The sequence below is a fragment of the Microcaecilia unicolor genome, chromosome 10 (genome assembly GCF_901765095.1).
Source record: "Microcaecilia unicolor chromosome 10, aMicUni1.1, whole genome shotgun sequence".
NCBI lineage: Eukaryota > Metazoa > Chordata > Amphibia > Gymnophiona > Siphonopidae > Microcaecilia > Microcaecilia unicolor.
In genome coordinates this window covers 95,204,258-95,230,803 of record NC_044040.1, presented here as the reverse complement: position 1 = coordinate 95,230,803, position 26,546 = coordinate 95,204,258, and positions in this window count along the sequence as shown.

Below are 26,546 nucleotides of genomic sequence, written 5' to 3'. Positions count from 1 at the left end.
GAGATATTGGAGTCATAGCACCTACATAACAGATATTTAGGTCATTATGTGGGTTAGTTGGTACTCCTAACCTTAGTTAGATACAGTTTAGGGACTAACACATTTTTAGTTAGATATAGTATAGGGAATATTGGTGACATGGTTAGTGTAGATTAGGGAATAATGGAATGGTCTTTTGAAGTCGCTTAGTTAGATAAAATTTGCACAGTGCCGATCCTCGTTCTGACGCTATGGCTGATGCTATCTGGTTACCCACATACGCAGGGTAAGGCAGTAGAGAGGTTGAGTCATTTTTGAGTTTTCCCAGAGTTGGTCAACTTTAAACGTTCTCCCTGTGTACCTGTTGATCGTTACCACGTTAGTTATGGTAACGCCTCAGAGTTAGTGATTTTTAGTTGTATTTAGGCTTCTATATTATACTAAGATATCTTTTTGAAATAACAGTGAACTAGGTGTTTTATGGGACTTGATTTCTTATCAGATTTTGCCACAACCTATATATAAGTGTTTTACAATATTAGGGTTCCAGTACCCATTTCATTATGCTGCCTCTTGAGAGAGTGATAAATCACTTTCCAGGAGACCGCAAGAATCTTATTAAATTTTGCAATACCTGGTATTCATGGAATAAGATTTCGCCAAGTCTTTCATGGCCTCGAAAGGGTACATTTAATGTCAAAACTATCCAAAGATTAACTAATTTTATTAATACATACACACCAGATTCCACCCGTTGTCTACATTACCAAATTATCAATAGATGGATTTCCACTGTCACTGATGGAGTGATTCTGGATGCTATTGATCTGACATCATTAAAGATCTCTGGTAAGGTCAATCTGAAACAGCTGCCCGTGGCGCAGTCTCCTGTAGAAGCCACTCCTAGTTGCCAAGAACCTGACCCATCATACCCCAACAGACCTAACCCATCACAATCTAGCTACTATCCTAGTTCCCATTGCCCCAATGGACGTCGTTCCAAAGTTCAGTGTTGGCAATGCAGCAAATTTGGCCACTATGCCTATGAATGCAGTGATAGTTACCAGTCCAATCGTGTGGCTCAGAGCACAAGCCATAATACCGGAGTTCCTCTCCCACCTGGCAACTTTAATCATAATGCCAGACTCCATGATCAACAGCCATATAAGGATGGCAACATAAAATGATCCCACAAGGTACATAACCCTTTTAGGGATTCTAACTGCCCTCGTAACCCCCCACAGACTACTTCTAATTGAGGGGCTAGTATTGAATGTTTCCGCTGTCATTGTCTTGGGCACTATGCTGCTGAGTGCAACGAACCCTCATGACACTGGCGCCGCAGAAAACAGGTACGTCAGCCTCCCCCTGACCAGTAATCATTTCACTTATAGAATTCGGACCAATGCTGTCCGTAGTGACTAGGCGTAGTACAAACCCCAGCTGGTTTTGATGATTTCGATAATTTCATTTCAACAGAACTTACTTCCTCAATTCCCAGGATATATAGAGATGAAGATTATCTCCCGATGCTCATGTTGACCCTGATAGGCGTTCTTCTATTCGCTGTTACCACTGCCACGCCCTTGGCCACGTTGTCTATGAATGTCCACAACCCTGTGTCAGACCCTCATGACGGCTTAAGCTCTTTACTCAGCAATAGGCTCCTGACTCTGTAGAAATACCCTGTAACCCTCAGCACTGGAATTTGTCACTATCAGGGTGTATTTTTTTCTTTCTTTACATGCTAAGCTAGTCCTTGCATAATTTGGTATTTTATTAGTTTAGTTTTCTTAATATTTTGTTGCACTAGTCACTTACATTACACTATCTCCACATTAAAACTCAAGGCCATTAAAAAAATTTTTTTGGTGCTAGACTATAGTTGCTCTGGAACATTGTTCTAGGCTACCTAGAAACCCCACCCTTTACATTTGCTGCTAGGTCTACTTTTTGTGGGTATGTGTATGAGTGTGGTTTTTCTTTTCCTGCTGTAGTTTTTTTACTTCATATGTGTAAGCTTTAGACTGCAGTTTTAATTGTTTGTATGTATCCATCTGTGTTTCTTTACAAAAGGCATAGCTAAACCAGATGATTATGGGTAATTCCATGGGATTCCCTGTTGACTGCAGAGACAGGAGATCTCCTATAAGAGTATATTGTATAGGGAATAGCTATGATATGGGATCTTTTTAAATAAAACAATGCATTGTTCAGTTATAAATTGATGTGACAGTCACTTTTTGGTTTGAATGTATAGTATTGTACAGAAATATAAATCACTTATGTTTATAGTCACCTTATGGTGTGTGTAAAATCTGAAGTTTTCATAATGTTACTCTCCGTGTTTCAGTACCATTTCTTGCAAGAAAATCTCTCTTGTCCTGGCAGACAAGAGGGGCTTTCCGAGCAGTTAAGGTATCATTTCTGATCTAATCTGCTGGTTTCATATTTTCTTGACCAGTAGAAGCTTGCAGGATGCTCAATTAATCCTGTCTCACAGTATATTTTATCCCTTTTTGCAACATGCTTTCCACTATATTTTACATTTAAAAATTAATACTGTATATGATCATCTTTCTTCTAAACTGTGTGTTCCTTAGCTATTGCACTGATATAAAATGTGATTAAGAATCCCCTTGGACACTTGCCCATTGTACTACATTTGATTTTCCATAATATTATGAATTTTTCCCTAAATATTTTAAATTTTTTTCTGCTCATTATTTTTGGGGTAAATGAAATGTACTTCCTTCCTGATTCGGTTTAACAGTTATTATGTTACTCTTTAGTTTATCTCCCTATGGAAATGGTCATTTGGAACCTAAATAACCACCTGCAACATATCTTTAAAATGTGTTCACTAACATGAGAAATTCTTTGTCTACTGCTGTATTAGATTGTCTTGTTGATCCTAAATATATTGACCTTGGAACTGTCCATACAGAATGCTGAAGCCTAATCAAGACTGAAGATGTGCCCTAAATTCTAGAATCCTTTACTAAGATTAGGCTATGAGAGTCAACCCATATCCCAGTTATAACTATTTTCTGTTTTCTACTCTACTTGTCCACCATTTCAAACAAGTAAGTTCTGCTGGCCGCTTGAACCTAGGGGCTCAACCCTTAGGGAAAGATGGTCAAACGCAGGTGAAGACTACCAGTTAAATTCCTGATCTACAGCCTCCATTCCACTCATTTAACCTACTTATCGCTATGAGCTTCAGAGGGCCCAGCCACATCACATTACCCAATGAGACTTCTTCGTTCACATTATGTCATTTATTTCGACCCTCTGGGCTATGCTGTTGAATATTCTATTATTTTCAATATTTTTTCAGGCTCCTTTTTTTTTTCCAGAAATTGCATGCCATTTACCAGGTGTGATCATGGGTACACTCTACCACAACTGTGTGCCTACAGCGCCTTCCTAATACCGAAGAGCGACATTGACTTCTGGAGATATGTCATTCACATGGACTTTCTATATTATAATAATGAACTTTAATTTCCCTGCACATTAATTTGCTACTTTTCTCATGTTGACTCTCCTCCTTCATCACTAGTGTTCTAGTTCCATTTATAATAGGAAATAATACATCTGTCTTGCATCATCCAGATTACGCAAGCCAGAAGTGGGGATATTCTGCAAACCCCAAATTCCTTGAACATAAGAGACTTAGCCCATAAAAAGTATACCCTTTTTAAAGTTGAAGCTTTGACCTTGACTACAGTCAAGTTTGGGAACCATTCATCTTGGGTTCACCTGAAATATATTGCAGTCTTCAGTAAAGTCCAGACATCACGGATCTAGCACAATACAACCAAGCAAAATCAAGACATAAATAATTTGAGTTTCACAATTGCCATATATGGACATTATGGACTCATATTTTGTTTTATTTTCAGTTTAGCAATAATCCTGTTTATATTGGAAAGGTTCAATTTTATTTTATTTTCTTATTATTCGCTTTTTAGCTAATGACACATTTTCTATTATGAATGGACGCTTATAATTGAACCCTTATTGTCTTTACTTTCATTTTAGCATAGATTTTGAATGTTTCTTAAGAATTTTTTTTCTGTTATTTCTGCTTATGTAATTCAAATTGATACTGCTTATACAAGGGTAACACCAAACCCTAATACTGACCAAGATAGTCAGTCATACAATTATTTGACCATGGTATAACCAAGTAGATTTTTATAGGTTTACCCCAGTTGCATGTCCCTCTGCAGGTTTGACCAAGCTCCAAGAGGGGTTATGGTAAGGGATATATAAAACCCTGGGGTGGGCTCCTATAGAGGGAAACCCCATGCTCCCCAGTCATTATGCCTATGTCAAGGCCTATGCATGGCCCTTTTTAGTATAATTTTCCTAGATTCTCTTCCTGTGGAGTTTCATAATTATAAAGATATATGACCCAAAGAAATTGCTGCCATTTTGCTGTATGATGCAACCTAATGGTTTCTTCAGCCTATTTTTAATTACACCATTGGCAATTCTAACCACTAAGATCCCCCTTACCAGTGCCTCCCATAAGTTGCTATCTGCTTCTTAGTGCTCATGATTGGATGGCCATGACGGGTAAAGTTAGGCCCAAGAATCCCAACCTGCTTAGGGATTCTGGATGCCTGCAACCTAAGACAGCCTGCAATCAGGGTACTAATCAAATGTCTGTTGAGCTCATGACGACAAGGAGTTAGCTCAATATTTTGAAGCGATGGCAAACACCTAGGTGCAGGACTAGTTCGCTAGCAACACGCACTGACCTTGTCCACATTTTGTGGAGGTCTTTGTTTACAACAGACCTCCAAGTGGGGATATGTATAGTTATTTGGCAGCCAAGGTCTGAGACTTTGGTTCAGGCTCCAAAATGGTATAAAAACTTACAGGCCAAGGGAAGATTGATATTTTCTTACTGTGACTTTAGTTTGACAGTTTGGAATGATGAAAATAGATTTTGACCACAGAGATAGCAGGGAGGAGCCTTATAGCAGGTGGATGGAGAAAAGCAGAAGTGTGAAAATAGCTCAGAAACCTAGTGCCAGATGGTAAAAAGCAGAAGCACAAAGTTTATGCTCAAAAACAGTTGCCCACCTGGCGGAAAGGGGTGGAGAGATCTTGTTGTTCTGAGGGTAAAAATATCAAATATACAAATCTGTGGTTGAGTGTCATTAGGCCACCTGTGTAGAAGTAGTTTTTTTTAGATCTCCACAGAACCTAATGGAAGAAAGGGGTATAAATATGATTGGCATTTGGTATGAAGAAGGGACTTAGAGACTAGAGGCTGACCTGTGTCATCTCTGTCAAAGACCTCTTCATAAGAATGCCTTCCTCCATTTCCATGCATATGTAACCTGATTTGGGTGAGTAATAAACTCTCTAACTGAACCTGTCTATGATCTTCTTATTTCCTACCTAGGGGGAATTGATTAAGTTGATGCAGACAGTAAAAAGATTAACTGGAATAAAATGACAAGCCTTCTGGGTCTAACTGGGGAAATGTTTATCCCTGGACAGACCCCTGACAAACTTATCCTGTCCATGCCTGGTCCAGGATTATTTACTTTAGATGAAACTCAGTGGATCAATGATTGGAGTCAGATGGTATTCCTAATAGCCTTCCCCACATAAGACTAAATTTAGGGGACCTTAGGAACCCCAACTAAATTCACAGGCCAACAGAGTGGTTTACAACGAACAGTTTATCACATCACAGTTCCACCAATAGTAGTACAGGTCTTGCTGAAGAAGTAAGCCACTGAGGCATGGGCTCAGGGCACCAAAGCTTGGCATCAAAAGGGCATTAAAATATACAGAGTAGAGTAGAAGAGTGGTCTAATGGTTAGTACAGCAGGTTGCAGACCTGGGGAATTGGGTTCAATTCCTGCTGCTGCGTAATGGTCAGCAGTGGGTTGAGAGGTTCAATTCCCTCTGCAGTTCTGTGTGACCTTGGACAAGCCACTTAGCCCTCCAGTGCCCCAGGTACAATATATAACTTATATTGTGAGCCAATTAGGGACAGTGCAAAAGTACTTGTAATAGAAATTGTAAACCATATAGAGGGGCATTTTTGAAAGGGACGTCCAAGTTGCGATTTGGACGTCCTTGCCAAATGGTGAAATCCAGGGGTTGGGAAACCTGTATTTTCGAAAAAAGATGGACTCCATCTGTCATTTCGAAAATACCATCAGAGACGTCCAAATCCTTAAATTTGGCCATCCCTAGATTTGGCCATCCCTAGACATGGACATTTCTGACTTTCAGCAATTTTCAAAACCAAAGACGTCCATGTCAAAAACGGCCAAATGCAAGCCATTTGGTTGTGGGAGGAGCCAGCATTTGTAGTGCACTGGTCCCCCTGACATGCCAGGACACCAACCGGGCACCCTAGGAGGCACTGTGGTGGACTTAATAAAATGCTCCCAGGTACTTAGCTCCCTTACCATATGTGTGCTAAGCCCCCCCAAACCCCACTACCCCCAACTGTACACCACTGCCATAGCCCTTATGGGTGAAGGGGGGCACCTAGATGTCAGTACAGTGGGTTTCTGGTGGGTTTTGGAGGGCTCGCTGTTTCCTCCACAAACGTAACAGGTAGGGGGGATGGGTCTGCCCGCCTGTCTGAAGTGCACTGCACCCACTAAAACTGCTCCAGGGACCTGCATGCGCTGTCATGGACCTGAGTATGACATCTGAGGCTGGCACGACAATTTTTGAAAGATGTTTTTTGAGGATGGGAGGGGGTTAGTGACCACTGAGGGAGTAAGGGGAGGTCATCCCTGATTCCATCCAGTGGTCATCTGGTCATTTCGGGCACCTTTTTGTGCCTTAGTCGTAATAAAAACACGTCTGGGTGAAAACATCCAAGAGGTTCGTCAGGGACGTCCTTGTTTTTTTTGATTATGGGTCAAGGATGTCCAAGTGTTAGGCACGCCCAAGTCCCACCTTCGCTATGCCTCTGACAAGCCCCCTTGAACTTTGGTCGTCCTTGCGATGGACTGCAGTTGGAGACGTCCAAAATCGGGTTTTGATTATACCAATTTGGACGCCCCTGGGAGAAGGAGAAAGACGTCCATCTTCCGATTTATGTCGAAAGATGGACGTCCTTCTCTTTTGAAAATGAGCCCAATAGTCACCTCAGGGATCACTTGCAGTATATCAAGTGCTGAAAATAAATAAATGAAGCTTTGAAGAATATATCCCGTTCTTCCCCTACTGAAGAAATCTAAATTCTTTCTTGCAAAATAAAAATCAAAACAATAAAAACGCTACAGTATCAAGGAAAGGACTAAAACCAATCAAACTGCATTGATTCAAATAAAATGTTTAACCTGAAAATTTCTTATATTTTACATGTGTTGCCAAAGTTATATGTGATCATCATATTTGAACAAAGTGCAAACAGAAATGGTTAAATGAAAAGAATCATCAGACATACACAGACAGTCATTTCAGTGTAGGCGTGGTAGTGGACTGGTGTGGGTATTATTATTTATTACTAGTAAAAAAGGCCCGTTTCTGACACAAATGAAACGGGCGCTAGCAAGGTTTTCCTCGGAGTGTGTATGTTTGGGAGAGTGTATGTGAGAGTGACTGTGTGAGAGTCAGAGTGAAAGTGTGAGTGTGTGTGTGTGTGAGAGAGTGAGTCTGGGTGTGAATGTGTTTGTGAGAGTGTGTATGTGAGAATGAGAGTGTGTGCAAGTGTGTATGTGAGACACAGTGTGAGAGAGTGTGTGTGTGTGTGTGTGTGTGCGAGAGAGAGAGTGTGTGTGTGAGACACAGATTCTCTGTGAGAGTGAGTGTATGAGACTAAGCGAGTGTGTGAGTGACTGTGTGGCACATAGAGAGTGAATGTGATACATTGTGAGACAGAGTGTGGGAGAGTGAGAGTCAGAAAGACATTGTATATGAGAGAGAGAGTGTGAGCCTTGCCCTCCAATCCATGCCCATCTGTCCCCTGCCCCTCCATTCATCCTTTTCCAGCAATTCCCCTCTCTCCCTGAGCCCTGCCCTCCCAATCCATGCCCATCCATGCTCCTCTGTCACCTGCCCCCTCCATTCATCCCTATACAGCAATTCCCCTCTCTCTCTGAGCCCTGCCCTGCAATCCATATCCATCCATGCCCTTCTGTCCCCTCCATTCATCCCTATCCAGCAATTCCCCTCTCTCCCTGAGCCCTGCCCTCCCAATCCATGCCCATCCATGCTCCTGTCACCTGCCCCCTCCATTCATCCCTATCCAGCAATTCCCCTCTCTCCCTGAGGCCTGTCCTGCAATCCATATCCATCCATGCCCATCTGTCCCCTCCATTCATCCCTATCCAGCAATTCCCCTCTCTCCCTGAGGCCTGTCCTGCAATCCATATCCATCCATGCCCATCTGTCCCCTCCATTCATCCCTATCCAGCAATTCCCCTCTCTCCCTGAGCCCTGCCCTCCCAATCCATGCTCCTGTCCCCTGCCCCCTCCATTCATCCTTATCCAGCAATTCCCCTCTCTCCGAGCCCTGTCCTGCAATCCATATCCATCCATGCCCATCTGTTCCCTCCATTCATCCCTATCCAGCAATTCCCCTCTCTCCCTGAGCCCTGCCCTCCCAACCATGCCCATCCGTGCTCCTCTGTTCCCTGCCCCCTCCATTCATCCATTTCCAGCAATTCCCCTCTCTCCCTGAGCCCTGCCCTCTCAATCCATGCCCATCCATGCTTCTCTGTCCCCTGCCCCCTCCATTCATCCTTTCCAGCAATTTCCCTCTCTCCCTTCCATGACCCCCCCTCGCATCCATGCTCTTCTGTCTCCCATGTCCCAGCCTGTCCCGCCCTCTTCTTCCCCCCCCTTCGCATCCTTGCTGTCGTTTCTCCTCTGCCCTCCCGCTCCCATTGTTCAACTGCCCACCCCTCTTCTCTCCCCCCAACATCCCTTTTTTTTTTTTTTAAATTTACCTCCGTGTCGGCGGTTCCGGCAGCGCAGCGTTAGGGAAGGAGGCGGCGCTCCCGACGTCTAGCCTTCCCTTCGCTGTGTTCCGCCTTCTTCTGACGTCATCCTTGACGTCAGAAGAAGGCGGAACACAGCGAAGGGAAGGCTAGAGTCGTCGGGAGCGCCGCCTCCTTCCCTGATGCTGCGCTTTGTTTGTTTTTTTTTTCCGCCCTCGACGTCATGACGTTTGCCCTGGACGTCATGACGTTTGACGCGAGGGCGGGGCAGAGACGGCTGGCAGCCTGGCTGGCTTCACACCACGAATCCACGAACCCTTCAAGTAATGTTTGAGTGACTTCAGAACGTTGTCTTCAGAACGTTGAGGGTGCGTTTTATTATATTAGATTATTATTTATTGCATTTGTACCCCACATTTTCCCACCTATTTGCAGGCTCAATGTGGCTTACAGAGTGTTGTTATGACAGAGTCATGACAGGATAATGGATACAATCGATGGTAAGCTGAAGATGAATGAGGAATTGGAGAATATGGTGTTAGATAGGATAGTTTAGGAGGTGAATTTGTGTCTTTAAGGGTTCTTTTTGTAGGCTGTATTGAAGAGATGTGTCTTCAGAGATTTGTGAAAGTTACTTAGATTATCCATGGTTTTTAGGGCTGGGGGTAACCCGTTCCATATCTGTGTACTTCTGTAGGAGAAGGTAGAGGCGTATGCCTGCTTATATTTAAGTCCTTTAAAACTGGGGAAATTCAGGTTGAGGAATTTGCGGGCTGATCTCTTTGCGTTTCTGGGTGGTAGGTCCACAAGGTTAAACATGTACAGTGGGGCATCTGCGTGGATGATCTTGTTTACGATCGTGCAGATCTTGAATTCGATACGTTCCTTGAGTGGAAGCCAGTGAAGTTTCTCTCTTAAGGGTTTCGCACTTTCGTATTTGGTCTTTCCAAATATGAGTCTGGCTGCAGTATTCTGGGCTGTTTGAAGTTTCTTAATAGTTTGTTCTTTGCAGCCAGCGTACAGAGTATTACAGTAGTCCAGGTGACTAATTACCATAGATTGTGCCAAGGTACGGAAAATGTTTCTCAGGAAGAAAGGCTTAACTCTTTTGAGTTTCCACATTGAGTAGAACATCTTTTTTGTCGTGTTCTTCACGTGGGTATCGAGAGTGAGGTTTTGGTCAAAGGTAACTCCAAGAATCTTCAGGTTTTCTGATATAGGGAGGGTGCAGTATGGTGTAGTTATAGTAGAGTAATTGTATGTGTTGTATTGTGAAGTGAGTACTAGGCATTGAGTTTTTTCTGCATTGAGTTTTAGCTGGAATGAATCTGCCCAGCTATGCATGGTTCTGCAGCTTTGGTTGATCTCGTTGGTGATTTCATTTAGATTGTGTTTGAACGGGATGTAAATCGTGACATCATCTGCATATATGTAAGGGTTAAGGTTTTGATCGGCTAATAGTTTGGCTAGAGGTGTCATCATTAGGTTGAAGATGGTCGGTGAGAGGGGGATCCTTGAGGAACTCCACATTCTGGTGTCCAAGGAGGTGATCTTTCGGTGTCTGTTATTACTTGGTAGGATCTGGTGGTGAGGAATCCCTCGAACCATTTGAGGACTGGGCCTCCGACTCTGGAGTATTCTAGTATATGAAGTAGTATTCCATGATCCACCATGTCGAAGGCGCTTGACATGTCAAATTGTAGTACGAGTATGTTCTTTCCAGTTGCAATTGTTTTTTTGAATGAGTTCATTGCCGCTACTAGTAAAGTTTCGGTGCTGTGATTTGATCGAAATCCTGATTGTGACTCATGTAGAATTGAGTGTTTAGTTAGATAATCAGTGAATTGTTTCATAACTATGCCCTCCATTATTTTGGTTATGAGTGGAATAGATGCAACTGGTCGATAATTCGTTAGGTCCATTGTACTTTTCTTAACGTCTTTTGGCAGAGGAGTGAGTAGGATGTTTCCTTTATTCGAGGGGAATAAACCGTTTTGGAGTCTGTGGTTTACTTGGTCCGTAAGGTCTTTCTTGAATTGTTTGCGGGCAGCTCTTATTAGGCTAACAGGGCAAATGTCTAGTTTGCATTGAGACTTGCCATATTTTTTAAGCCATTGTGAGAGTGTTATGATTGGGGTCAGAACCCCTCTCAAACTTACCTCTTTCCTGGGGGTCAGCTTCTTAGCTGGCTTCTGTTTCTTTGTCTATCCTTTCTGAGCTGGCTCTGTCTCTCTGTGCTGGCAGCTTCCAGCAGCATGGGGTTAATTGTTTTACTTTACTACAGCTGTGTGGGTGGACTGAGTTAGCTCTACCTCTCTTTGGGTGTACTGGCTTCAAGTGCTTCATGGTGTTGCATTGGTGTGGGTTGGGCCTCTCTGGGTCAGTGTGCTTTTGCCTAGGTCTAGGGAGTGTGACATCATCAGGGAGGGCCTTGATAAGGAAGTGGTGTTGTTTCCTTCAGAGCCTTTGCAACAGTGGTGTTTGCTTTAGGTAGGGTGGTGCAGTGTGCACTTCTGACTTTGTGTCTAGTTTCCCTGCTTGCTTTTGCTAAGGGCCAGGTTAGTGTTAGTGCAGTGTGCACTGGTGACTGTGTGTTTAGCTTTCCTGCTTTTCCCTTTTGGTTCCCCTGCTTTTCCCTCTTGGCTTTGGAAGCATTGCTGTGTGTAGGGCTTTGGAAGCTCTGTTGTTGATAGAAGTACTTCAGGGTTTGGTGTTGTTAGGAACACTGCAGAGTTTGCTGTTAGAAGTACTTCTGGTGTTTGTGCTATTGGGAGCATTGCAGTCTTTGCTGTTGGTGTTTGGTGCTTTAGAAGCACTTTTGGCTTATGTGTTAGCTTCCCTGCTTTTTCCTTGTGGCTCCCCTGTCTTCCCTTTTAGTGCTAGGAGCTCTTCTGGTTGCTTACCAGAGTAGTGCTTAGGAAGCTCCTTGTTAGTTTTGTATCTAGCTTGCTAGAGCAGTGCTTAGGTAGCTTGTTAGTGTAGAGCTCTGCTTGTAGCTTGGTGCTCAGTAGCACCTGTGTTAGCTTTGTGTTTAGTTCCCTGCTCTGTTAGTTTAGGGCTTAGGAAGTCCCTTTCTTGAGCAGGGCTTAGGAGCTCCTGTTTAGTATAGGGCTTAGGAAGTCCTTTTGTCAGTTTACTGTTAGGAACACTCCTGCTGGTTTAGGGCTGGGGAGCACGTAGATCAGTTTAGGTTTAGGAGTACTTCTGTTTCCAGTCCTGGTCCCTGTGTCATCCGGTATCCAGTAAGTCCTGCCGGCTACTCGAACCCAGGAGCTCAACTCCTGGGGGGCTTAGTAGCTAAGTGCAGGTGAAGCTGTGTGGACCAGTCCGGTGTGCTCCAGTCCTGTGTCCTCCAGTCTGGGGGATTCCAATCCAGTGTTCCAGTCCGGGGGGTTCCAGTCCTGTGTCCTCCAGTCCGGGGGATTCCAGTCTATGTGTTCCGGTTCGCTGGGCAGTGCCTGCAGTCCCTGCCGGTGTGCTTGCCCAGTGTTGGTTGGTGGGTTTTGCCTGCTGCTGTCACTCCTCGGCAGCAGCCCAAGGGCTCACGTTTGCTCCAGAGCCCGGTCCCGCGGGCTCTGAACCTGAGAACCTGACAGAGAGTTCATCTACTGAGATTATGTCGAAGCTGGTTCATGAACGATCAGCTGGGTATTCCCCCAGTTTTGGGTTTAGGCATTCAAGGATGTTTGTATAGTCGGTAGTATTGGAAGGTATCATGCGCCTGAGTTTTATAATTTTTTCGTTAAAATATTTCGCTAAGCTGATTGCGGATGGGGTGTCTGTGTTGTTAGAGGTAACCAGTGTAGTGTTTAGGAGTTTGTTCACAAGGGAGAAGAGCTTATGTGTATCCTTGTAGTTTGGTCCTATTAAGGTTTTGTAGTACATTCTTTTGGTTTGTCTGATTTTATATTTGTATTTTCTTTGCGACTGTTTCCAGTCGTTAAGAGTGAATTCGTCTTTTTTCTTGCTCCATATTCTTTCCAGTCTTCTGACCTGTGTTTTTAAGGCTTTCAGTTCTTCGTTTAAACCATGGGATTGAGTTTTTTCTTTTTGAGGATCTAGTTTGGAGCGGTGCTATACTGTCTAGTATTGCTGTGCATCTGTTGTCCCACTCTTGTAGAAATTGGGGTGATTTTGTAGGAGTTGCCTATTCGTCAGTGTAAAGTTCTTTCCAGAAAGTTAGTGGGTCTATTTTATCTCTTGTGGTATAGGTTCTTTGTTCTTGTTTTCGTTGTGACCCTTTTCTTTTCCAGTAGAGGGAGGGTGGACCGGACTGGTGGAGGGGTAGCATTGTATATTAATGAGAGCCTTGACTCAGATAGATTACAAATTCAGCAGGACACAAATCACACCTTTGAATAATTGTGGGTTGAAATTCCATGTATAAAAGGGAAAAAAACGGTGATAGGAGTGTACTACCGTCCGCCTCGCCAGGATGAGCAGGTAGGCACAGAAATGATAAAAGAAATCAGAGACGCGAACAAAATGGGCAATGTGATAATAATGGGTGACTTCAATTATCCAAATATAGACTGGGTAAATGTAACAATGGGACACGCTACAGAGATACAATTCCTTGATGAAATCAAGGACAGCTTTATGGAGCAACTGGTGCAGGAGCCGACGAGAGAAGGAAAAATTCTAGACTTGGTCCTTAGTGGAGCGCATGATCTGGTGAGGGACGTTATGGTACTGGGGCCGCTTGATAACAGTGACCATAATATGATCAGTTTTGATATCGACCTTGAAGTAACTGTACACAGAAAGTCAAATATGTTAGCGTTTAACTTTAAAAAAGGAGACTATGATAAAATGAGAAGAACGGTAAAAAAAAAAACTTAGGGGGGCAACTGAGAGAGTAAAAACTGTACAACAGGCGTGGATGCTGTTCAAAAATGCCATCCTGGAGGCCCAGGCCATACACATTCCGCAAATTAAAAAAGAAAGACGGAACTCCAAAAGACAGCCGGCCTGGTTGAAAAGTGAGGTGAAGGAAGCTATTAGGGCTAAAAGAAACGCCTTCAGAAAATGGAAGAAGGAACCGTCTGAAAATAACAAGAAGCAGCATAAGGAGTGTCAAAGCAAATGCAAGGCGCAGATAAAGAAGGCCAAGAGGGATTACGAAAAAAAGATAGCATTAGAGGCAAAAAAACATAGTAAAAATTTTTTTCGGTATATTAAAAGCAGGAAGCCGGCAAAAGAATTGGTTGGGCCGCTGGATGACCGAGGGGTAAAAGGGGCGATCAAGGAAGACAAAGACGTAGCGGAGAGACTGAATGAATTCTTTGCTTTGGTCTTCACTGAGGAAGATTTGGGTGGGATACCGTTGTCGGAAATGGTATTTCAAGCGTACGAGTCGGAGAAACTTACTGACTTCACGGTAAACCTGGAGGACGTAATGGGGCAGTTCAGCAAACTGAAGAGTAGCAAATCTCCTGGACCGGATGGTATTCATCCTAGAGTACTGATAGAACTGAAAAAAATGAGCTTGCAGAGCTACTGCTAGTGATATGCAATTTATCCTTAAAATCAAGCGAGGTGCCGGAAGATTGTAGGGTGGCCAATGTAACGCTGATTTTTAAAAAAGGCTCCAGGGGAGATCCGGCAAATTATAGACCGGTGAGTCTGACGTCGGTGCCGGGGAAAATGGTAGAGGCTATTATTAAAAACAAAATTACAGAGCACATCCGAGGACATGGATTACTGAGACCGAGTCAGCACGGCTTTTGTGTGGGGAAATCTTGCCTGACCAATTTACTTCAATTCTTTGAAGGAGTAAACAAACATGTGGACAAAGGGGAGCCGGTTGATATTGTGTATCTGGATTTTCAAAAGGCATTTGACAAGGTACCTCATGAAAGGCTACAGAGGAAATTGGAGAGTCATGGGATAGGAGGAAATGTCCTATTGTGGATTAAAAACTGGTTAAAGGATAGGAAACAGAGAGTGGGGTTAAATGGGCAGTATTCACAATGGAGAAGGGTAGTTAGTGGGGTTCCTCAGGGGTCTGTGCTAGGACCGCTGCGTTTTAATATATTTATAAATGATTTAGAGATGGGAGTAACTAGCGAGGTAATTAAATTTGCTGATGACACAAAGTTATTCAAAGTTGTTAACTCGCGACAGGATTGTGAAAAATTACAAGAGGACCTTAAGAGACTGGGAAACTGGGCGGCTAAATGGCAGATGACGTTTAATGTGAGCAAGTGCAAGGTGATGCATGTGGGAAAAAAGAACCCGAATTATAGCTACGTCATGCAAGGTTCCACGTTAGGAGTTACGGACCAAGAAAGGGATCTGGGTGTCGTCGTCGATAACACACTGAAACCTTCTGCTCAGTGTGCTGCTGCGGCTAGGAAAGCGAATAGAATGTTGGGTATTATTAGGAAAGGTATGGAAAACAGGTGTGAGGATGTTATAATGCCTTTGTATCGCTCCATGGTGCGACCGCACCTTGAGTATTGTGTTCAATTCTGGTCACCGCATCTCAAGAAAAATATAGTAGAATTGGAAAAGGTGCAGCGAAGGGCGACTAAAATGATAGCGGGGATGGGACGACTTCCCTATGAAGAAAGACTAAGGAGGCTAGGGCTATACAGCTTGGAGAAGAGACGGCTGAGGGGAGACATGATAGAGGTATATAAAATAATGAGTGGAGTGGAACAGGTGGATGTGAAGCGTCTGTTCACGCTTTCCAAAAATACTAGGACTAGGGGGCATGCGATGAAACTACAGTGTAGTAAATTTAAAACAAATCGGAGAAAATTTTTCTTCACCCAACGTGTAATTAAACTCTGGAATTCATTGCCGGAAAATGTGGTGAAGGCGGTTAGCTTAGCACAGTTTAAAAAGGGGTTGGACGGTTTCCTAAAGGACAAGTCCATAAACCGCTACTAAACGGACTTGGAAAAATCCAAAATTCCAGGAATAACATGTATAGAATGTTTGTATGTTTGGGAAGCTTGCTAGGTGCCCTTGGCCTGGATTGGCCGCTGTTGTGGACAAGATGCTGGGCTCGATGGACCCTTGGTCTTTTCTCAATATGGTATTACTTATGTACTTATGTGCTTTGTAGTGGTCTGACCATGGTGTAGCTGTCCATTTTGTATCTGTGATAGTGAAGATGGGCTCTGATGAAAATTTGTGAGTTATGATGTCTAATGTGTGTCCTTTTTTGTGAGTAGGTTGCATGTTAGGCCAGTGGAGCTCCCATAGTTGGATGAATTCTTTGCATTCGTTTACGTTCTTTATGTTAATGTCTTCAAGATGCAGGTTAATGTCCCCTGCTATGAGAAGGTTCTGAGAGGACACACAAGTGTTTGATATGAAGTCCATAAAGTGTGTTTGTGATACTTTCCAATTGCCCGGGGGCCTGTAGAAAATGATTAGGTTTAGTTGATCAAGTAGATCGGGGTGGTTAATTCTAACTGAGGCTATTTCAAGTTGGGGTAGGATGGATTCTGCTGTTGTAGTAACTGTGAATTTTGATTTATAGATTATTGCTATGCCTCCTCCTCTTTTTCCTTCTCTAGTCCAATGGATAATTTTGTATCCTGGTGGACATAATTCTAAGATTGTTGGGTCTTTGGAGTCATGGATCCAGGTTTCGCTGATGAGTAGGAGGTCAAGGTGGTCATCCGTGATCCAGTCAGTCAGTGTTGTGGTTTTCTTGATTACTGATCTGGCATTAGTGTAGCCTATTTGTATTCGTTGGTGTTGTTCTTTGGATTCGGGTTTGGAGTAATATTTATTAGTTGTCTTTCTCCTTGATGGTTTAGAACGTTCTTTCTTTCCCAATCTTTGATGGGGTTCGAGGATGTTAGGTTTTTCATGGTCTTCATTGTCTTTTTGGGTATACATGTTGTGTTCGTGATTTGTTTGTGGTTTGTGAATTGTGAGGCTATTGTTGTCTGTGTCTAGAGTTGTAGGTGCATGTAGGAGTAGGATGAGGCAGTAGATGGTTAGGAGTATTTTACTGGTGTTCATATCAGTGTTAATATGCATGTTAAATTGTGTGATTAGAATGTTGGGGGTTTGGCAATCTAGGTCAGTATAAGCCTTATATTCGGAACAGGGCGAGCAGAATTTAAATCATTACGACCAGTGCACTTAGATCAAGGTAAGAAGAGGGTAGGGGTAGGGGATTCTGCTCTGTTGATAATTGTTGACTTACAGACATAATCAAAAATTAAAAACAAACAAATAAACAAATTTATCCAGTGCTGCATCTGGGGTTATTTTCCATAATTTTAGGGCATAATGTGACATGCGGTATGCACCTGATTGTTTTGCATCTCATTACTATGTAACCAGCATTGACTTAAATATCACAGCTTTAAAGCAAGACAAGATATGTTAGTGCCCTTTAATACACATTGAAGGGCTTAAAGCCCTAATGCAGCTTGATAACTTCCCTCCTTTCCAGCATAAATTTAGGAGCTCAGCTATTTTTTTTAATATTGGGCCTTGTGGTAAGTACAGTTTTGCAGATAGTATGGATACATTCACTGCACCTTATTTAATAGGCAGTAAATTGATTCACACTATAATAGAGGGTCTTTTACTAAAGATTAACTCAAGTTATCTGCAGCAGGGCCCATAGGAATAAAATGGGACCGGATGTAGATAACTCAAGCTGCATGCTAACTGCAAGGTGCAATCCATACCCATTCCTCACTTCAACCCAGTGGTGTGCTGGAGCTGGCTCCCACTAGCATGTGCAAGCCGTTTGTTAATTTTTTAAGAATTTTGGGAGCCGATTGTTAAAGTAGCTCCTTTAACAACCGGCTCCCAAAATGTGGCTCGGGTGACTCGGGTCCCCTCTTGGCGTCATTGTCCTCTTCCTCCCCTGTGGCTTGTGCTGTGCATCTTCTCTCCCTAGTCCCCATTGCCTGCCCCCACCCCATATAGCACCTCTCTGGCTATGGGCTCGCTCTTTGTCCAAGGAGGTTTAATAGACAGGAGATGAAGTGACGTCAAAATGCTGAAACCAATTAGGTCAATCTGAGTTTTCCCTTCCCCGTGCAGCCGTCATCCCTTTATACGCAAAACAAAGCAAGCAAACCTATGAGCTGCTGCATCTATGTTGTTGTTCTTTATTGTTGGTAGCATTTTTATTTAATCTCACTTATATTTTCAAACATACCAGCTTGTGCAGCATACGGGATGCACACAGAGGAAGCATAAAAACAGGATAACTTTTTATAGGTAGAGTAGTAATTTATTATAAATCTTAATCAGTGGTCAGTTGGAGGGGCTGGTTACAGGGACACCCTAGCATGTGTTATATTTGTGCAGAGATTTTTTTCTCCTGGTAATGGGCCACTAAAACAGACATCATGTTAAGAGAATCAGGTGCTTAACATTCAGAGTTTCTATCTATTTATTTATTTATGACATTCATATCCCACATTTAACATGTATTAGGTTGAAACCTGGGAGCATTTGAAAGCTTTTGCTTACCTGTGCCTAGATGGTAGGTGGGAATTTGCTCCTTCTGTTTTGAAGAATGCAGTGGTATATTATAAAAATGTACTTAATATTGTTTATTACTATTATTTACTACTGGTTGATATACAGCAGAAGTTAACCAACAGGCTTATTTTCGAAAGAGAAGGGCGCCCATCTTTTGACACAAATCGCAAGATGGGCGTCCTTCTCACAGGGTCGCCCAAAATGGCATAATCGAAAGCCGATTTTGGGCGTGCCCAACTGCTTTCCGTCGCGAGGATGACCAAAGTTCCCGAGGGTGTGTCGAAGGTGTAGCAAAGGTGTGACTTGGCGTGCCTAACACATGGGCGTCCTCAACCCATAATGGAAAAAAGAAGGGCGTCCCTGATGAGCACTTGGCCAACTTTACTTGGTCTCTTTTTTCTTATGACCAAGCCTCAAAAAGGTGCCCGAACTGACCAGATGACCACCGGAGGGAATTGGGGATGACCTCCCCTTACTTCCTCAATGGTCACTAACCCCCTCCCACCCTCAAAACACAACTTTAAAAATATTTTGTGCCAGCCTCTATGCCAGCCTCAATTGTCATACTCAGGTCCCTCGCAGCAGTATGCAGGTCCCTGGAGCAGTTTTAGTGGGTGCAGTGCACTTCAGGCAGGTGGACTCAGGCCCATCCCCTCTACCTGTTACACTTGTGGTGGTAAATGTGGGCCCTTCAAAACCCACCAGAAATCCACTGTACTCACATCTAGGTGCCCCCCTTCACCCCTAAGGGCTATGGTACTGGTGTACAGTTATGGGTAGTGGGTTTGGGGGGGGGGTTGGGGGGCTCAGCACACAAAGTAAGGGAGCTGTGCACTTGGAAGCAATTTGTGAAGTCCACTGCAGTGCCCCCTAGGGTACCCAGTTGATGTCCTGGCATGTCAGGGGGACCACTGCACTACGAATGCTGGCTCCTCCCACAACCAAATGATCGTTTCTGAGATGGGCGTCCTCGTTTTCCATTATAGCCGAAAATCAGAAACAACCAAGTCTAAGGACGACCATCTCTAAGGTCGACCTAAATTTCAGGATTTGGGCATCTCCGACCGTATTATCGAAACAAAAGAGGGACGCCCATCTTGTTTGGTAATATGGGTTTCCCCGCCCCTTCACGGGGCCGTCCTACGAGGATGTCCCCAGGAAAACATGGGCGTCCCTTTCGATTATGCCCCTCCAAATCAACTTCATGCTTTGTAATATAATTTTTAATAGCATTTTTCTCAGTCATTACTCAAATACAAATAAATTATAATATTAATTATACAACTGTGTCTGCTTCTTATGGTAGCTTTTGTTAATTAAAGCCGTGTCAGAAAAATATTTGCAAGTGCGTTTTTATTATGCAGGCAAACAATACACCGCCAAAATACAAAATAGCAAGCAGCAAAGTATTAGTCGCCAAGTTTATACAAAGTTGATTATTTTCAGTGGAAAATAAATCTGTTGTCTGCCTGCTATATGACTATTCCATCGCTGTTTAATTATTGCTACCAAGTATTACATACTTAGGGCATATGCCTTAAACATAGATTGTTTACATTTATTTATCTAGACCTTACAAGCACATGGTATTGCTTATTAAACCTGAAGGCAAAACCAAAGTGTGGTTAAACAATATGGTATAAACTGTGTTGTTTATGACTTTACTTGTTATGAAATGCTTTGAGCCCTACTGATCTGTACATCTCTTGTGCTATTTTGGCGAATGGAAACAGTCAGGTTGGCTTATAGGGAGGGGAGTACGGGAGGGGAAGGGTTCTTGGGGTAAAAGTAAAAGTTTTTATTGTGCCATGTTGAATGGTTTACTGTTTTTTTCTTGTTCTGTATGAAGCTTATCAACCAACATGTTTTGCATTTAATAAAGATGATTAAAACATAAAAAATAAGTTTTGGATGTTACTGAATTCTATTATTCTGTCTCACTGTATTTCCAGTTTTGACACAGTATGAGCCATCACAAGAACAAAATATAAGAAAACCAATGGGCTGCATTAGGGGCTTATAGCCAGTGGTGTGCTGGAGCAGGCTCTCACAGGCTCGCAAGAGCCGGTTGTTAAGCTTTTAAGAATTTTGGGAGCCGGTTGTTAAAGTAGGGCCCTCCATGGCTACTTTAACAACTGGCTCCCAAAATGTGGGCTTGGGCCCCCTGCTGAATTCTCTTTTACTTTGCTGGTGGGGATGCTGAGCCCTGCCAGCCAAGTAAATAGACTGCTGATGTTCCCCGCTCCTTGTTTCCAGCTCTGAGCAGCAGGCTGGGACTTCTCCAGCATGTGTGAGAAGTTTCAGCATGCTGCTCAGAGCAAGACTTTGGGAGTGGTGGCAGTCCATTTATTGGCTGCCAGCAAAGGTATGCCTAGTGTGCCCGCACTAAGGGAGGGAGGAGAGAGAGGCAAGTGTTGCCCCCCCCCCCCCCGGTCACCCCTGGCCCTTCCAACTGCAGAGCTGGCTATGTCTGAAGAAAGAGCCTGTTGTTAAAAATTTACCAGCACACCCCTGCTTATAGCCCATTTAGTTATGTTTCCACAAATGGAGAGATCTGTTTTGACAGAAAATATTTTTATTAGTTTGATTTATAAACCACTTGTCCCTGAAACATGCTCAAACAAAATAATCCATTTTTGTATCTAAAAGGTAAAGTTCTACAAAACAGATGATGATGTGATTACATGTGTCCCAATGAAAGGAGAGTTTAATCCTACTTCCATTTAATTTCATATATTCCATCATCTTTATAAACACCATGCTTCCCAAGGCAGATTACAACAACATTTAAGATGAACCCATCAGGAAACAGGATATCCTCACTGAAATTTGGCCATCTGTATTGTATACAGTGTATTTATTTAGTTTTTACAGTAGAAAAATGAGCACAAAATACAGAGTTTAAAATTGCTGTTTCTACCAGCTATAATGATTTTTAAACTGTTTTACTGATATTCAATTGTTATTTCATGATATTTATATCTACATTGGGAAGCTTTCAAATAAATTTAAAAAACTGTCCAATAAGTAAAAAAATAACAACAACCTTTTGTCCTCCACCTTATAAGGCACTGCCTATCCAATTGAAACAGCTTTAGAGTTGTTACAGATGGACCAACAAAAAAAAAAAAAACAATGTGGATGCAGCAGCTCATAGGTTTGCTTGCTTTGTTTTGAGTAAACAGGGATGATGGCTGCGCTGGGAAGGGGAAACTCAGACTGTCCTAATTGGCTTCCTTGCTTACAATGGACTAGATAGGCTCACTTCCACGCCTGTCTATTAAACCTCCTTGTCTTTGTCCTTCCTCCTGCATCTTCTTTTTGCTGCAATTATTATTTATTTTTTTAAGCAATGCTGGCACATCAGCAGGAACAGTCTGCTTCAAACAATCCTGGGGGCCTTCCTTTAGCCAATCCCAGGGGCCTTCCTTCAGGGGGAGGGACAGGCTGAAATAAGGCCCCTGGGATTGGCTGAAGCAGCTTGGTCTAACTGAAGTGTGCCAGCAGTGCTTAAAAAAATTAAATGTGGCAGAACAAAAGAGGTAAGGAGGTGCAAGTCCAGTGAGTTGCTTTATCCATGTTGTCGTTCTTTATTATTGGTAGGCATTTTTATGTGATCTCACACTTAAACTTAAACATGCCGGCATGTGCAGCATAGGGATGTACACAGAGGAAGTATTGGTTTCATCGGTTAGAGTACTAACTTGTCCCAAATTTTAAATCATTGTGTTATTGGGAGAAGCTGATTATAGGGACTCCCTGTATTGGTGCAGAGATGTTTTCACCCAGTAAAAGGTCACCCAAACATACATCATGTTATGAGAATCAGGTACTTAATTAGACTTATTATTTATAAGTGCACAATTTAAAAACAAAAATTAATTAGTTTGAAACCTAGGAGCCTTTAACATCTTTTTTTTCCTGTGCCTACATCAAAAGAAAAAGATAGCATATGGGAACTTGATGCTTTTGTTTTGTGGATTGCAGTGGTGTTACTACTATTTCGAAGTCAGATATCGAATAATGAGGGAAGGGCTTCTCTTATGCAGAAGTTCTTTCCAGAGTCAGTCTAAGTGTGCTAGTGTTGTCCAGTTCAGGTTCAGCACACTATGAGCCGCCAAGTTCGTACAAAGTTAATTATGTTCAATGGAAAATAAATCTGTTGGCTCAGGCTGCTTGCTATGTGAATATTCTATCACTGTTTCATTATTTCTACCAATAATGACATATTAAGGGCATTTGCTTTAAACTTTGTTTTAATTTGTTTATCCAGTCCTTACATGCACATGGTTTTGCTTTTTAAACCCAAAGGTGAATCCTAAGGGTGGTTGAATAATTAGGTATAAACTATGTTTCTGACTTTACTTGTTTTGGACTACTTTGGGTCCTGCTGATCTGTATATGTGCTGTCTGGAATTTTGGAAGATGGAAATGAGAAAATAATAATTAACTTTTGGATCTATTATGTATACAGTATGTCAGTTTTTGAATGTGCATCTGCCATAACTGGTTTTAGACGTGGCCCACAAGAAAGATTCATTGGCCTTCAATCTCCAGAATAGCGGTGGTAAATCTCCAGCTTTGAAATGGGCCACCCTTGGTGTCTCTGAACTCTTTTACCTTTGCTGGCAGAGATACCAGCCAAATAAATGGACTGCTGTTGCTCCTCACTACTTGTTTCTGGCTCTAAGCAGCATGTCAGAACTTCTTGCGCAAGCATATATGAGAATTCCTGGCATGATGCTGGGGGGGAAGGAGGAGAGAGGGGAATGTGTTGCTCCCTTATTCCACCATGCCCCCCCCCAATTGCAGGCTGGCTATGCCTGGAGAGAGGGCCTGTTAAAAATTTTCCAGCACACCACTGCTTCAAACCCCATACATTTTCTGCCCCATAATAGAAGGTGCAGTTAGTGTATAAATTAGCATTTGCCGTCATGACAGTATGGTAACTGATTACCATACATTAGTAAAAGGACCTCTATCAGCCTTATTTTCGAAAGTGATGGGCGCCCAGATTTTGACCCAAATCGGGACATAGGCGCCCATCTCGCAAAGGCGCCCAAATCGGTATAATGGAAAGCCGATTTTGGGCGTCTTCAACTGCACTCCGTCGCGGGAACAAACAAAGTTGATGGGGGCGTGTCGGAGGCGTGGTGAAGGCAGGACTGAGGTGTGTTTATTGGCTGAGGAGAGATGGGTGCCTTTGGCCGATAATCGAAAAAAGAAAGGCGTTTTTAGCTTTTTTTGGACCCTTTTTTTTCACGAACAAGTCCCAAAAAAGTGCCCTAAATGACCAGATGACCACCGGAGGGAATCAGGGATGACCACCCTTGACTCCCCCAGTGGTCACTAACCCCCCTCCCACCAAAAGAAACCCAACGTTTTGTTTTCCAGCCTGTATGCCAGCTTCAAATGCCATACCCAGCTCCATCACAGCAGTATGCAGGTCCCTGGAGCAGTTGTTAGTGGGTGCAGTGGACTTCAGGCAGGTGGACCCAGGCCCATCCCCCCTACCTATTACACTTGTGGTGGTAAATGGGAGCCCTCCAAACCACCCCCAAACCCACTGTACCCACATGTAGGTGCCCCCCTTCAGCCATAAGGGCTATGGTAATGGTGTAGAGTTGTGGGCAGTGGGTTTGGGGGGGGGGGGGATTTCAGGGGCTCAGCACCCAAAGGAAGGGAGCTATGGACTTTGGAGGTATTTGACTTTTTTAAAAAATTGTTACAAGTGCCCCCTAGGGTGCCCGGTTGGTGTCCTGGCATGTGAGGGGGACCAGTGCACTACAAATCCTGGCCCCTCCCACGACCAAATGCCTTGGATTTGTTCGTTTTTGAGCTGGGTGCCTTTGGTTTCCATTATCGCTGAAAAATGAAACCGCCCAGCTCAAATCCGCACAACTCCGATACATTTGCCGGGCACAAACCGTATTATCGAAAAAAAAGTAGGGCGACCATTTTTTTCTAAAATACGGTCTGTCCTGCCCCTTCACATACCCGTTCTCAGTCATAGACGCCCATGGAGATGGGCGTTCGCATTCGATTATGCCCCTCCATGTATTCCTAAATAAATGTAATAATGGAGTGTAACTTGCAGCAGCAGTCACTCTTCCTCACTATCACAGAGGTCACAGGAGTTTTGCCTTGCTGTTTTTCCCAGCTCTCAGGCCTCTTTACAGCTTTTCACAGATCTTTTCTATTATGGTTTACTCCCTGCTTCTGACTAGATTCATTCTTCCAAACAGCTGGCAGGCTCTTTTCTCTCTTTCTCTCTTAACAGGGTCTCTGGTTCATCAGCTAACTTGGGTGTCTCACCTGTTTGTCAGCTTATCTCTCCCTGGACAATTGCTTTCAGGCATCCAAAGAAACAAAAGTGAACAGTCATCTTTACTTTCTGACAATCTGCAAGAAGAATGACATCATTCCCAAAGGACTGAGGATCAAAAATCCTTTGGCTACTACTTACAATTCTGACTATACAGAGAAACTCTGCAAACGCACTAGTCAGAAACTAAGAAATGAACTTATACATCAACTCTACAAGAAAAAAAGAATAATACAAACCCAAAGGGATGTAATCCTTAGGCACATGGAGGAATTACATCCACACCTTGTGAACCAACTTAAAGAGGACCTACATAACATCCAAGGAGAAAAACAATACATTGCTATCTGCGTAAAGGAAATAAAGCTATATTCTCTTCTTCAAAATCAAAGAGAGAGAAACTGCTTATCCTTGAATAGCTACAACTCTGCAGAACCAACATCCCCAGACACCTTGGAGATACTTGGATACACATCTGAGGCATGTGAAAATCAGAGCCCAAACAAACCAGGGAATACTGATCACACCTTTACAGATGCAAAACCAAATTGGGATAATAAACCTCTCGAACCATCAATTATCACAACATGAGGTCTCTGTGCTCTCAAAAGGGCTTTCATTCTGCCCATCTAGTAAACTAGATGAACTCCAACCATACTCAGACCTAGAAGAATTCTTTAGAAAAATGCGCCTTAAAACACATTTCTATAATAAAGGGACACCAAACAGACTGGAGTACAGTCTTAAACAAAAGAACACTTATTTCACCCCACAGGAGGGACAAAACTACAAGCTGGATAATTACATAGAAAGTTTCAGACATAGGGTGAAATCCCAACTTTCCAACAAACAAAAGAGAATCCTGTACAATCTTACCCCACCAGAAAGAGCGGCCATAAGAACCCTACAAACTAACGAACGCATTATCATCAAACCCGCAGACAAAGGAGGCGCAGTGGTAATTATGGACATACAAAAATACATTGAAGAGGGGCACAGACAGCTCTCAGACAATAAATACTACAGGAAAGTAACTGAGGACCCCACACAGGATTACACAAAACAGCTGAAAGACCTTATCAAAACATTTCCTACACAAGCGCAACCTCACCTGAAGAAACTCATACCAAACCAACCTGCTGTGGGCTCATTCTACATGCTACCCAAGATCCACAAACCGGGAAACCCTGGCAGACCAATCATATCAGGTATTGGCACACTCACGGAAGAAATATCTGGATTCATAGAGGGAATTCTGAAACCTCTCGTACACAAAACTAACAGCTTCATACAAGACACCACAGACTTTCTGAATAAATTGAAAAATATCAAGCAACTACCACCTAACACCCTTCTGGGCATGATGGATGTAGAATCACTATAGGGCAACATTCCACATGCGGATGGCATAGCTGCATGTGGAAGACTCCTAAAAAAATCCACACTGGACCATCAATACTCACCAGAAACTATTACAAAATTAATCAAATTCATTTTAACTCACAACTACTTCCGCTTTAACAATGATATCTATCTGCAAATAATGGGCACTGCAATGGGCACCAGGACAGCACCCCAATATGCCAACCTTTTTATGGCTGAGCTGGAAGAGACATTTCTGAATACACACCAGACCAAACCTCTAAAATACTACCGGTACATCGATGACATTTTTATGATTTGGACGGAGGGTGAAGAAACTCTGAAACAATTTTATTCTGCCTTCAATACAATCCTACAATCAGATTCAAAATTGACTACTCCCCAGAAAAAGTCAATTTTTTGGACACCACGGTCTCAATCAGTGATGGCTGTATACAAACATCTAT